Genomic DNA, 13,582 nt, shown 5'->3' on the forward strand with positions numbered 1-13,582 from the left:
AAAATGGCGGCTGTATTACCTCGGAGACGTCACGTTCTGACGTCATCGCAAAAGGAGCGATAAACAGAAAGGCATTTAATTCGCCAAAATTCACCCATTTAGAGTACGGAAATCGGTTAAAAAAATATTTGTTTTTTTTTCTGCACCATCAAGGTATATATTGACGCTTACATAGGTCTGGTGATAATGTTCCCCTTTAAGGAGCACATTCAGTATGTTGTAAAAAAACTGAAACTTTTACTGGGATTTTATTATAGAAACAAGTCTTTTCTTTTACTGTGAAACAGAAATTGGTGGAAACAACCTTTTTACTTGTTCTTGACTATGGAGATGCTACTGCTGGTTGTCTCCACAAGCTAGATAGTGTGTACCACGGAGCACTGAGATTCATCACCAACTGCGCTCCCCTTACTCGGCATTGTGTGTTATACTCAATGGTTAACTGGACATCTTTATGTGCTCGATGCCTCAATCACTGGTATGTGTTCATCTACAAACCCATTCTGGGTATCACCCCATCTTATCCATCTTGTCTTTTAACAAAGAAACAAGGAAGTCACAGTCTTTGTTCAATGAATATTCTGCAATTAGTCGTCCCCAAAGTCAGAACTGAACCGGGTAAGTAAGCATTTAGGTTTTCAGCACCGAAGGCTTGGAATAACCTACGAATCGAATATTCAACTTCAAACCCTTGTTACATTGAATGGGTTTAAAGCTTCTGTGAAAGGACTGCAGTCTACCTTGTCTGCATGCACATGTGTGATGTTGTAAATTATTTGATGTTTTATGTGTTGTTTACTGTTTTTATTGTAACCTTGGTGCTGCTCTCTTGGCCAGGTCTCCCTTGGAAAAGAGATCTCAATGGGATTTTACCTGGTTACCTGCTAGACTTTTGACAAGAACAAGAAAGTTTGATCACATTACGCCTGTACTGGCTTCCTGTGCACTTAAGATGTGACTTTAAGGTTTTACTACTTACGTATAAAATACTACACGGTCTAGCTCCATCCTATCTTGCCGATTGTATTGTACCATATGTCCCGGCAAGAAATCTGCGTTCAAAGGACTCCGGCTTATTAGTGATTCCCAAAGCCCAAAAAAAGTCTGCGGGCTATAGAGCGTTTTCCGTTCGGGCTCCAGTACTCTGGAATGCCCTCCCGGTAACAGTTCGAGATGCCACCTCAGTAGAAGCATTTAAGTCTCACCTTAAAACTCATTTGTATACTCTAGCCTTTAAATAGACTCCCTTTTTAGACCAGTTGATCTGCCGTTTCTTTTCTTTTTCTTCTATGTCCCACTCTCCCTTGTGGAGGGGGTCCGGTCCGATCCATGTACTGCTTGCCTGTGTATCGGCTGGGGAAATCTCTGCGCTGCTGATCAGCCTCCGCTTGGGATGGTTTCCTGCTGGCTCCGCTGTGAACGGGACTCTCGCTGCTGTGTTGGATCCGCTTTGGACTGGACTCTCGCGACTGTGTTGGATCCGTTGTGGATTGAACTTTCACAGTATCATGTTAGACCCGCTCGACATCCATTGCTTTCCTCCTCTCTAAGGTTCTCATAGTCATTATTGTCACCGATGTCCCACTGGGTGTGAGTTTTCCTTGCCCTTATGTGGGCCTACCGAGGATGTCGTGGTGGTTTGTGCAGCCCTTTGAGACACTAGTGATTTAGGGCTATATAAGTAAACATTGATTGATTGATTGATTGATTAAATAAAGGCTAATTAAATAAAAATAGTTGAACTGTAAAGTCTGTGCTTATGAACAGTGATGCTGATGAAATAGTCTCTTTGATCACCTTTCATCCTGGAGGTCCTCGAGGAGATGTTTGGCATTGACAGGGGTTGTACTTTGTTTCTCTTTGTCCTGCAGCCACTCCTGGAGGCTATCATGATGTGTCTGCAGACTACAACATGAAGGAAGAAGAATCCGGATGGGATATACATCACTTTCAGCATGTGAGGCGAGAAAACATAAGCTGTGATCATTTACCCGCTTAAGTCTGCATGGAGACACTCCATCTGTTTCTGCCTGTTCAAACAGTGGCGGGTAAACGTGAGCACCTCCTCCCGCTGCTCTTTCAGCCAGTTGCCGAGCTCGGTCAGCTGTTGAGCGTCAATCTGTTGGTGGCCGATGTCCAGATGATCCTTCAGCTGGTCCAGACGTTGCTCAGCAGCGTTGGTCTTCAAGAAGCCCTGAGAGACAAAAGAGAAACCGTGAATATCTTTTAGTCGTGCATTAGATAGTACTTTATTTATTCCGTCAGGAGAGTTCCTTTTTTTCCCCAAGATGGCGCCGCTGTAGTGGCTGCTGTAGGCAAGAGCTCTGTGCTCTTGTGTCATCCTTTTGTGTTTCCCTCTTGTTTTCGTGTGTTATTATATTTTTTTGCATTTTGGTCCAGGACCCTTTGGGACTGTGTGACAAGGGGTGGCACTTTTGTGACCTCTGTGGTGCTTTTTTTGTGGACTTCTGGATCTGCCTTTTGGCCATGGAGACCAGCTGCTGGGTATCTGCTACACCAGAGTCTGTTTGGAGGGACTGGAGGAGATGCGGATGAGGGGGACAGGGCTGCGGAGCTAGCACTGAGCGCTGGGACGGAGAGGCTTCGCGGTGTCTTGACTGGGTGAGCAGGTGTCGGACACCTCAGTCACCTTGGACGCATCCTCGCTCATCCATGCGGACTGGACATTGGCCGAGAGTGGTTGCTTTGTTGGGTCCGCTCCTGTCTCTGGCCTGGCTCCCTCCACCCCAGCGGATGGCGTGGAACACCGCAGAGGCCACCACAGTGTTTATTTTACTTTTTATTCGTAGCTGTATGTAGAAGTGTCTGCTTGTATCTGCTGCTTTAATGTCTTTAATGCCCTCTGTGTTCTTTGATATTTGATGTTTCCCTCTTACACACATGTAAGAGGGATGTGTACTATGGCTATGAGTTGTTTTTTTCCCTTGGCCTCAGTCTGCACCCCCACTCCAGGGCCCAGGCTAAGACTGATTTTTTTAATTTTATTTTAATCTTCTATTCTTTTCTCCCCCTCCCCCTTGTTTACCTGTATGTCATCTTTTTTGTAAGGGGCGCTGGAAGCCGGCAGACCCGTCAGCGATCCCGTTCTGTCTCCCTGTAATGTTTGTCTGATCTTGAATGGGATTGTGCTGAAAATTGTAATTTTCCTGAAGGAACTCTCCTGACGCATGTGCATGTCCATTACAGAAGAGACAGCTCGTAGGAAACTGTGGTCGTCCACTTACTGTCAGCCTCTCCAAAGACGTTTCTACGTCCAACCTACTCTCTGGGTTCTCGAAGCACTCGTTGACGGCCAGCTGCAGGTCCTGGAACCAGTCCTCAAATGACTGCCTCTCATCTGGAGAAGATGGCAATCCAACACAAGAATCGAGCATCATCGTCTTTGCCGGCAGACTTCCTCGTGAACATTGAGCAGGAAAAGTAGAATGCTGCAAAAACTGACCTTCAATGACCTTGAGGAAGCCTTTTTCCCGCTCCTCTCTCTTCAGGTGGATTATGTCCTGGGCGCGGGCGATGGCATCTGTCAGTCGTTCGCAGTCCGCCGAAAGAGTCTCCAGCACCTGTGGACTCGCCACACTGGAGACCAGGGCAATCTCCTTCAGCACGGATTCAGCCTGCTTCTCCTGGTCCTCTAGGCCTACCTCTAGATCCTGGAGCACAACAGTTCTCCTTTCATTCGATTTAGAAATTCAGTTGCAGTAAAGTGGAAGTGATCTTCCTGGAATTGATTTGTTCAACATTAAGTGTTTACAGTATATTATTATTAGGGATGTCCCGATCCGATATTGATATCGGAAATCGGTCCGATATTAGCCAAAAAAGTGAATATCGGATTTTATCGGACTGAATCTAAAAACTCCGATATAAGCGCTACGATATAAGCTGTCCTTTTGCCGCTGCAGCACTTCTATAATAGGTGACTGGTTTGATCACACTCCAACACAGTCGGTGGCGGCAATGCTCCTTAATTAACGTTGGTGGCGGCCGCGGAAGAAGAGCGTCTCTGATCCAGCATGCACAGCCAACGTGATCACAACAACGACAACGCGTGTGCTCAGCAAAGTGTAGTGATGTCGGCTGTGTAGAAGTATTTTAACTCACAGCATGCCGAAATGCTTATCTTCTTAAAAAAAAATCTCCACATTATGCTCGGACTGCAGAAAGTGGAGAAGGAGGAGGAGGAGTAGTAAGGGTAGTCAGCACTGACTGATTATTATTTGTTTTATGTTCTTGTTATTAGAGTGATATGTTTATTGTGTTTACACTATTCTTCAGTGAAGACTAAGAGTAATTACTACATTGTTTTGGGCATAGTCAGTCAGTGAAACTGGAGCTGTGAACTCTTAATTTAGAGCAGTTGGACAGTGGACAATATTGTGTTGTTTTTGTGGTTTTTGTCCCTGCCCACAGTTGTTTCCAACATATGCTGACAGTAAAAAAATAACTGAAGTGAACTTGAATTGTTTGCACTTTAAAACGTTTTTTGTTTTTTTTATTGGATTTATTTAGGTTATTTTTCAGGGTCTTCTAATTTATTTTAAATGTATTCTTTTCAATTGTATAATTATGTTGGTATTAGTGGTTATTTTGCACTTTAAATATAACATTTTGTTTTTATTGGATTTGTTGAGGTAATACTCTTATGTTGAAGGTTAAAATTTATGTAACCAATTGGTTAATAATAAATGGGTCAGTTTTTCCTATACCTACTCTTGCTGACTATTGTTTTCTGTTTTAACACTACAACATCAGTAACAGTAACATCACTTTATCAAGCTTTTTCTAACATTCTACAAAACAAAATAAGGAATAAATATATGTATGATTCGTGCCTATATCGTATCGTATTGATATCGGTATCGGCAAATACTCAAGGCTACAATATCGGTATCGTATCGGAAGTGAAAAAGTTGTATCGGGACATCCCTAATTATTATATCTCTGAGCTGCGCACCTGCATCTGGGTCTCCGCTTTTGGTTCTGAGGTATTGAGCTTACTGATAGAACAGTGAATGTTCCCAAGGGCTGACAGGCACTCTGCAATTTTCTCCGCAAAATGTTTCTTCACCATCATCAGCTCCTCAAAGACGTCGGTGCAGTCTGCGAACAACTCCTTCACCTGTTCCATCCTCTTCCTCAGCTGCGTTTCCATCACCTGCAGGCAATGCAAGAGATCTCGTAGCATTGGGTAGAATATTACTCAGAGCTCAGTGATCTAAAACCCTGCCCTTTGGTCCATGAAAAAACATTTAGTTGCACAGTATTTGTGTTTGAAGGTTTTTCTACTCACTTGCAGTTCAAGTGGTGCATCCTGACTCTGAAGCATTTCCTGGATCTCCTCAGACTTCTTGCGGAAATGTTCTATGTTTTCCTCATGGGCCTGGATCTCTTCCTGCATTGTAACATCATTGATTTTCTTTACAAAGGTCAACCAACAAACAAGATTTCTCCACAGCAGGGGTTTCAAACTCAAATACAGAGTGGGCCAAAATTTTAAACTGAACAAAGCCGCGGGCCGAGGTTGAACAAATTAACCTTTCAATAGTGACCCAAACAAGTTTTGCAATGAATATTCAACAAGCGAGACTTATATAACTTTATAGTGACATGCAAAATCGAGTTTCAAATAATACTATTTTAAAAATAGCAATGGCATATCAAATCAAATTTAAATAGAAATTGAATGCCTCTTTTCTATTTCCAGCCTTCTCAGGTAAATATCAAAATAAACTTTTCCCACAGGCTAATAATACATTTAGTGCTGCAAGGGGTTCTGTGTATTTGTTCTGTTGTGTTACAGTGCGGATGTTCTACCGAAATTTGCTTGTCATTCTCGTTTAGTGTTGGTTCACAGTGTGGCGCTTATTTGTAACAGTCTTAAAAGTTGTTTATACAGCCACCCTCAGTGTGACCAGTACGGCTGTTGACCAAGCTTGCATTGCATTAGCGTGTGTGTGTGTGTAAAAGCCACATATATCATGTGACTAGGCCGGCACGCTGTTTCTACGTAGGAAAAGCAGACGTGACGAAAGGTTTTAGAGGACGCTTGAGGCAGTGCCTTTAAGGCACGCCCCCAATATTGTTGTCCAGGTGGGAATCGGGAGAAATTTGGGAGAATGGTTGCCCCCTGTGATTTTCGTGAGGGGCACTGAAATTTGGGACTCTCCTCGGAAATTATACGGCGACAACGCTGCTGTATAATACTGGCGGGCCAGTTCTAATGTTAATTTGATATTGCCTCAAGGGCCAGAGTTAGACACCCATGCTGTACAGAATCTCCTCTCTGGTCAAAAAAAAGCACCATGAAAATTCTAGCGGGAACTCTCGTTCAACCCTTTATCGATTACAAATGCATCTCCTGCCACCCCCAGAACCTCCAAAACCCTCAAATCTAGGCTCCAAACATCCCAGAACAAGCCAGTCAGGTTATTTCTAGACCTCCACCCAAGATCACACCTCACTCCCACCCACTTCTCCAAAGTGGGCTGGCTCTGGGTGGAGAACAGAGTAAAACAACTTGCACTGAGCCTGGTCTATAAAATCCGCTACACCTCCCTGACACCCAAGTACATGTCCAACTACTTCCATAACCACAACACCAGGGGGAGCTCCACAAACCACGTTAAACCCAGATTCTGATCTAACAAAGGTCTTAACTCATTCTCCTTCTATGCCACATCAATGTGGAATGCACTCCCAACAGGTGTAAAAGAAAGTGCATCTCTATCCTCCTTCAAAACCGCACTAAAAGAACACCTCCAGGCAACTACGACCCTAGACTAAAGTGGGCTGGCTCTGGGTGGAGAACAGACTAAAACAACTTGCACTGAGCCTAGTCTATAAAATCCGCTAAACCTCCCTGACACCGAAGTACATGTCCAACTACTTCCATAACCACAACACCAGGGGGAGCTCCACAAACCACGTTAAACCCAGATTCTGATCTAACAAAGGTCTTAACTCATTCTCCTTCTATGCCACATCAATGCGGAATGCACTCCCAACAGGTGTAAAAGAAAGTCCATCTCTATCCTCCTTCAAAACCGCACTAAAAGAACACCTCCAGGCAACTACGACCCTAGACTAAAATGGGCTGGCTCTGGGTGGAGGACAGAGTAAAACAACTTGCACTGAGCCTGGTCTATAAAATCCGCTACACCTCCCTGACACCGAAGTACACGTCCAACTACTTCCATAACCACAACACCAGGGGGAGCTTCACAAACCACGTTAAACCCAGATTCTGATCTAACAAAGGTCTTAACTCATTCTCTTTCTATGCCACATCAATGTGGAATGCACTCCCAACAGGTGTAAAATAAAGTGCATCTCTATCCTCCTTCAAAACCGCACTAAAAGAACACCTCCAGGCAACTACGACCCTAGACTAAAATGGGCTGGCTCTGGGTGGAGGACAAAGTAAAACAACTTGCACTGAGCCTGGTCTATAAAATCCGCTACACTTCCCTGACACCGAAGTACATGTCCAACTACTTCCATAACCACAACACCAGGGGGAGCTTCACAAACCACGTTAAACCCAGATTCTGATCTAACAAAGGTCTTAACTCATTCTCTTTCTATGCCACATCAATGTGGAATGCACTCCCAACAGGTGTAAAAGAAAGTCCATCTCTATCCTCCTTCAAAACCGCACTAAAAGAACACCTCCAGGCAACTACGACCCTAGACTAATACCCTCCCCCCACCACATCCCACCTCCCCGGATTGTAAATAATCAAATATATATACTATGTTCTCTACGTGCTGTACATATCCTAGCCAAGTCAGAAATGCACTGTTTCAATGACCATTCCTCAGATGATAGAATTGTTGATGACTGAAGTGTTGATATCAACCAAACCTAACAACCCCAACCCCCCACCCCCCTCCACATCCCACCCCCCGGATTTTAAATAATGTAAATAATTCAATGTATATACTCTGATGATTAACTTGTGTGATGACTGTTTTATGCTGATAGTTTATATTTGTACCATGAATTGATTAACGTGGACCCCGACTTAAACAAGTCGAAAAACTTAATTGGGGTGTTACCATTTAGTGGTCAATTGTACGGAATATGTACTGAACTGTGCAATCTACTAATAAAAGTTTCAATCAATCGATGACACTCACCTTCATTGCCACAACTTGCTCCTGTTTGTGGAAGGGGTGGCTTTCCGCAAAGAGCGCCAGTTTGGTGGCCACCCATCCATCAATCTCGCCCCCCAACATCAACTGCTTGTCCCACAGTTCCAAGCCCACCTGAAGGTTGTCCATGTACGAGTCGGTTTTCTCGGTCATCTGCATGGGAAACATGACACAAGACCATGGAACATGTTCGGTCACACATTGTAGTCCGCTGTCGAATCCGATCCGGTGGTAATTTGTTTCAAACACAGTGTTCCCTTATCATGATTCAGTTACTCTATTTAATAATACAACTCTAACATTTGACAACCAAACAATTAAACAAGGCGACACGGTAAAGAATCTGGGTATTATCTCCGACCCAACTCTCTCCTTTGAGGCACACATTAAAAGCGTTACTAAAACGGCCTTCTTTCATCTCCGTAACATCGCTAAAATTCGCTCCATTCTGTCCACTAAAGACGCTGAGATCATTATCCATGCGTTTGTTACGTCTCGTCTCGATTACTGTAACGTATTATTTTCGGGTCTCCCCATGTCTAGCATTAAAAGATTACAGTTGGTACAAAATGCGGCTGCTAGACTTTTGACAAGAACAAGAAAGTTTGATCACATTACGCCTGTACTGGCTCACCTGCACTGGCTTCCTGTGCACTTAGATGTGACTTTAAGGTTTTACTACTTACGTATAAAATACTACACGGTCTAGCTCCATCCTATCTTGCCGATTGTATTGTACCGTATGTCCCGGCAAGAAATCTGCGTTCAAAGGACTCCGGCTTATTAGTGATTCCCAAAGCCCAAAAAAAGTCTGCGGGCTATAGAGCGTTTTCCGTTCGGGCTCCAGTACTCTGGAATGCCCTCCCGGTAACAGTTCGAGATGCTACCTCAGTAGAAGCATTTAAGTCTCACCTTAAAACTCATTTGTATACTCTAGCCTTTAAATAGACTCCCTTTTTAGACCAGTTGATCTGCCGTTTCTTTTCTTTTTCTTCTATGTCCCACTCTCCCTTGTGGAGGGGGTCCGGTCCGATCCGGTGGCCATGTACAGCTTGCCTGTGTATCGGCTGGGGACATCTCTGCGCTGCTGATCCGCCTCCGCTTGGGATGGTTTCCTGCTGGCTCCGCTGTGAACGGGACTCTCGCTGCTGTGTTGGATCCGCTTTGGACTGGACTCTCGCGACTGTGTTGGATCCATTGTGGATTGAACTTTCACAGTATCATGTTAGACCCGCTCGACATCCATTGCTTTCCTCCTCTCCAAGGTTCTCATAGTCATCATTGTCACCGACGTCCCACTGGGTCCTTATTGTCACCGATGTCCCACTGGGTGTGAGTTTTCCTTGCCCTTATGTGGGCCTACCGAGGATGTCGTGGTGGTTTGTGCAGCCCTTTGAGACACTAGTGATTTAGGGCTATATAAGTAAACATTGATTGATTGATTGACTTCTGGCGGAAACACGTATCATAACAGCTACTTGATACTACCAGCCGTCTATTCAGTAGCCAAACGGCTCCAACCTAATGACATCTGTGATGGCAAAATTACTTATACTCGTTTAAATAGATGATGTTCTTTGAACCGGGTACCAAAAGTTGTTTATTGGGCTCAGGAATGTGACACTTCGCAAAAGATCTCTTATCTGATCAAGCTCTGTCTCCTGTTTCTTTGATGTGACATGTGGACTATAGTTGACCTGGGCATGTGTTTTTCTTCTTCCTGACCCCCAACAGAGCTAAATTGTTCCCCTTTCCTGAGTGACCCCCTCCACACCCCCCTTCTGGGCAAACGACACCCTCTCCTTCTTCACAGGACCTTGGGCATTCATTCCACTGGGGTATTGTATGTTAATGAGCATGGTGGGTGGGACTTCTGAGAATGTATAATCGTCATGTCAAATTCCTAAAAGGAGTTAGAACAAGCTGGAACAAACGGATGTGTCGTTCTGGTTTGGTCTGGCTTTGCAAAGCTTGTTATTTGTTTGTTACTTTAATAAAATTATTTTAAAGCGATTTGTCACTAAAGGATCGTCTTTAAAAAACATTCTAAATGATCCTAAATGATCTCAGTAAGATATTACAGCTTGTTGCTGAGATTTTATGACCTATATTGAGTAAAACATGCTTGAAACTAAAATATCAGCTGAAGCAAAAATGTTATGATCCGCTGCCCGGATCATAGTCTGTTTATATTTTTTGGTTCATTTGTGTTTCACAGCACCTTTTAAGTTTGTGTGTCTCAGTTGCCATGACTACAGACTGCATTCACCTGCCTCTGATTAGTGTTCGGGACGCGCACCTGTTGCCGGGGCACTAATCAGAGGGCTATTTAGTCCATGCCCTGGCCTCACTCGGTCTGGCTTCCTAGTTTGTTTCATACAACAGATGACGACGTTCTTTTCCTACTCTGTACCTGCTAGCTTCCACGCTCGGCTCCTTTTACCTTCTAGCTCCCACGCTAGCTCCTTTAGTTTCTGCCTTAAGTGCTATGAGCACGTTTTTCTTTGTTACCGTCTGATTTATTTATAAATACGTCATTTGTTCCTACCTGCACGCTGTGTCCGGAGCCCGATCTGCATTCCTGGGAGCACAAACCCTGCGTCACGATGCGACCCGGTCGTCGCGAAAACTGTGTCTTCAACACTCACAAGTATAAAACTACTTTTTTAAAGTAAAATGTTCTTATTTCAGGCATGAAAAAAATATCATGATACCGAACACATATCATTATGTCAAAATAATGGCACTAGCATTTAATTATTTAAGAATATTTTTCAACATATTGAGCAAAAAGGTGTATTTTTTTTTCTACTAAGAAAAGTGCACTTGTTAGTAGTGAGAATATACTTATTTTAAGGTATTTTTGGGTTCATTGAGGTTAGATGATTTTACTTATTTTGGAAAGTCTTAACAAGCCAAATTTTCTTGTTCTATTGGCAGATAATTGTGCTTAGTTCAAACAAAACACCCCTAATTTTTATATATTGTTTTCTTGTTTTGAACACTGACTTTTTGCAGTGTACAAACTCACTTTCCATATTAGTTGGGAAATTGTGTTAGATGTAAATATAAACGGAATACAATGATTTGCAAATAATTTTCAACCCATATTCAATTGAATATGCTACAAAGACAACATATTTGATATTAAAACTGATAAACATTTTTTTTTTTGCAAATAATCATTAACTTTAGAATTTGATGCCAGCAACACATGACAAAGAAGTTGGGAAAGGTGGCAATAAATACTGATAAAGTTGAGGAATGCTCATCAAACACTTATTTGTAACATCCCACAGGTGTGCAGGCTAATTGGGAACAGGTGGGTGCCATGATTGGGTATAAAAGCAGCTTCCATGAAATGCTAAGTAATTCACAAACAAGGATGGGGCGAGTGTCACCAATTTGTAAGAAAATTGTCGAACAGTTTTAGAACAACATTTCTCAACGAGCTATTGTAAGGAATTTAGGGATTTTACCACCTACGGTCAGTAAAATCATCAAAAGGTTCAGAGAATCTGGAGAAATCACTGCACGTAAGCGATGATATTACGGACCTTTGAACCCTGAGGCGGTACTGCATCAAAAACCGACCTCTGTGTGTAAAGGATATCACCACATGGGCTCAGGAATACTTCATAAAACCACTGTCAGTAACTACAGTTGGTCGCTACATCTGTAAGTGCAAGTTAAAACTCTACAATACTACACGGTCTAGCTCCAGCCTATCTTGCCGATTGTATTGTACCGTATGTCCCGGCAAGAAATCTGCGTTCAAAAGACTCCGGCTTATTAGTGATTCCTAGAGCTCAAAAAAAGTCTGCGGGCTATAGAGCGTTTTCCGTTCGGGCTCCAGTACTCTGGAATGCCCTCCCGGTAACAGTTCGAGATGCTACCTCAGTAGAAGCATTTAAGTCTCACCTTAAAACTCATCTGTATACTCTAGCCTTTAAATAGACCTCCTTTTTAGACCAGTTGATCTGCCGCTTCTTTTCTTTCTCCTATGTCCCCCCCTCCCTTGTGGAGGGGGTCCGGTCCGATGACCATGGATGAAGTACTGGCTGTCCAGAGTCGAGACCCAGGATGGACCGCTCGTCGGGACCCAGGATGGACCGCTCGCCTGTATCGGTTGGGGACATCTCTACGCTGCTGATCCGCTCGAGATGGTTTCCTGTGGACGGGACTCTCGCTGCTGTCTTGGAGCCACTGTGGATTGAACTTTCGCAGTATCATGTTGGACCCGCTCGACATCCATTGCTTTCGGTCCCCTAGAGGGGGGGGGTTGCCCACATCTGAGGTCCTCTCCAAGGTTTCTCATAGTCAGCATTGTCGCTGGCGTCCCACTGAATGTGAATTCTCCCTGCCCACTGGGTGTGAGTTTTCCTTGCCCTTTTGTGGGTTCTTCCGAGGATGTTGTAGTCGTAATGATTTGTGCAGTCCTTTGAGACATTTGTGATTTGGGGCTATATAAATAAACATTGATTGATTGATTGATTGATACAATGCAAAGGCAAAGCCATTTATCAACAACACCCAGAAACACCGCTGGTTTCGCTGGGCCCAAGGTCTTTGAAGATGGACTAATGCAAAGTGAAAAAGTGTTCTCTGGTCTGACGAGTCCACATTTCAAACTGTTTTTGGAAACTTTGGACGCTGTGTCCTCCAGACCAAAGAGGAATATAACCATCCAGATTGTTAGGTTGAAAAGCCAGCATCTCTGATGGTATGGGGTGTATTAGTGCCCAAGGCATGGGTAACTTACACATCTGTGAAGACACCATTAATGCTGAATGGTCCATACAGGTTTTGGAGCAACATATGTTGTCATCCAAGCAACGTTATCATGGACGCCACTGCTTATTTCAGCAAAACAATGTAAAAGTAGTAAAAGAGTGCGGGTACTTTTCTGGCCCGCCTGTAGTCCGGACCTGTCTCCCATCGAAAATGTGTGGCGCATTATGAAGCGTAAAATACGACAACAAGACCCCGGACTGTTGAACAACTTAAGCTCCACATCAAGCAAGAATTGTAAAGAATTCCACTTTCAAAGCTTCAACAATTAATTTCCTCAGTTCCCAAACGTTTATTGAGTGTTGTTAAAAGAAAAGGTGATGTAACACAGTGGTGAACATGCCCTTTCCCAACTACTTTGTCACGTGTTGCAGCCATGAAATTCTAAGTGAATTATTATTTGCACAAAAAAAAAAAAGTTTATGAGTTTGAACATCAAACATCTTGTCTTTGTAGTGCATTCAACTGAATGAGGGTTGGAAATGATTTGCAAATTATTGTATTCCGTTTATATTTACATCTAACACAATTTCCCAAGGTATATGGAAACAGGGTTTGTAATTTGAGCAGTTTTAAAGTTGATCACATCGTTCAGTTTAAGTTGCTTTAACTCCAT

At 43.4% G+C, this 13,582-nt stretch overlaps 1 pseudogene; it reads right to left on the bottom strand.

Moving 5' to 3' along the window:
* Positions 1–13,582, bottom strand: part of LOC133542389 (uncharacterized) — a 130,967-nt pseudogene that overhangs the window by 67,930 nt on the left and 49,455 nt on the right.

The sequence above is a fragment of the Nerophis ophidion genome, linkage group LG24 (assembly GCF_033978795.1).
Source record: "Nerophis ophidion isolate RoL-2023_Sa linkage group LG24, RoL_Noph_v1.0, whole genome shotgun sequence".
NCBI lineage: Eukaryota > Metazoa > Chordata > Actinopteri > Syngnathiformes > Syngnathidae > Nerophis > Nerophis ophidion.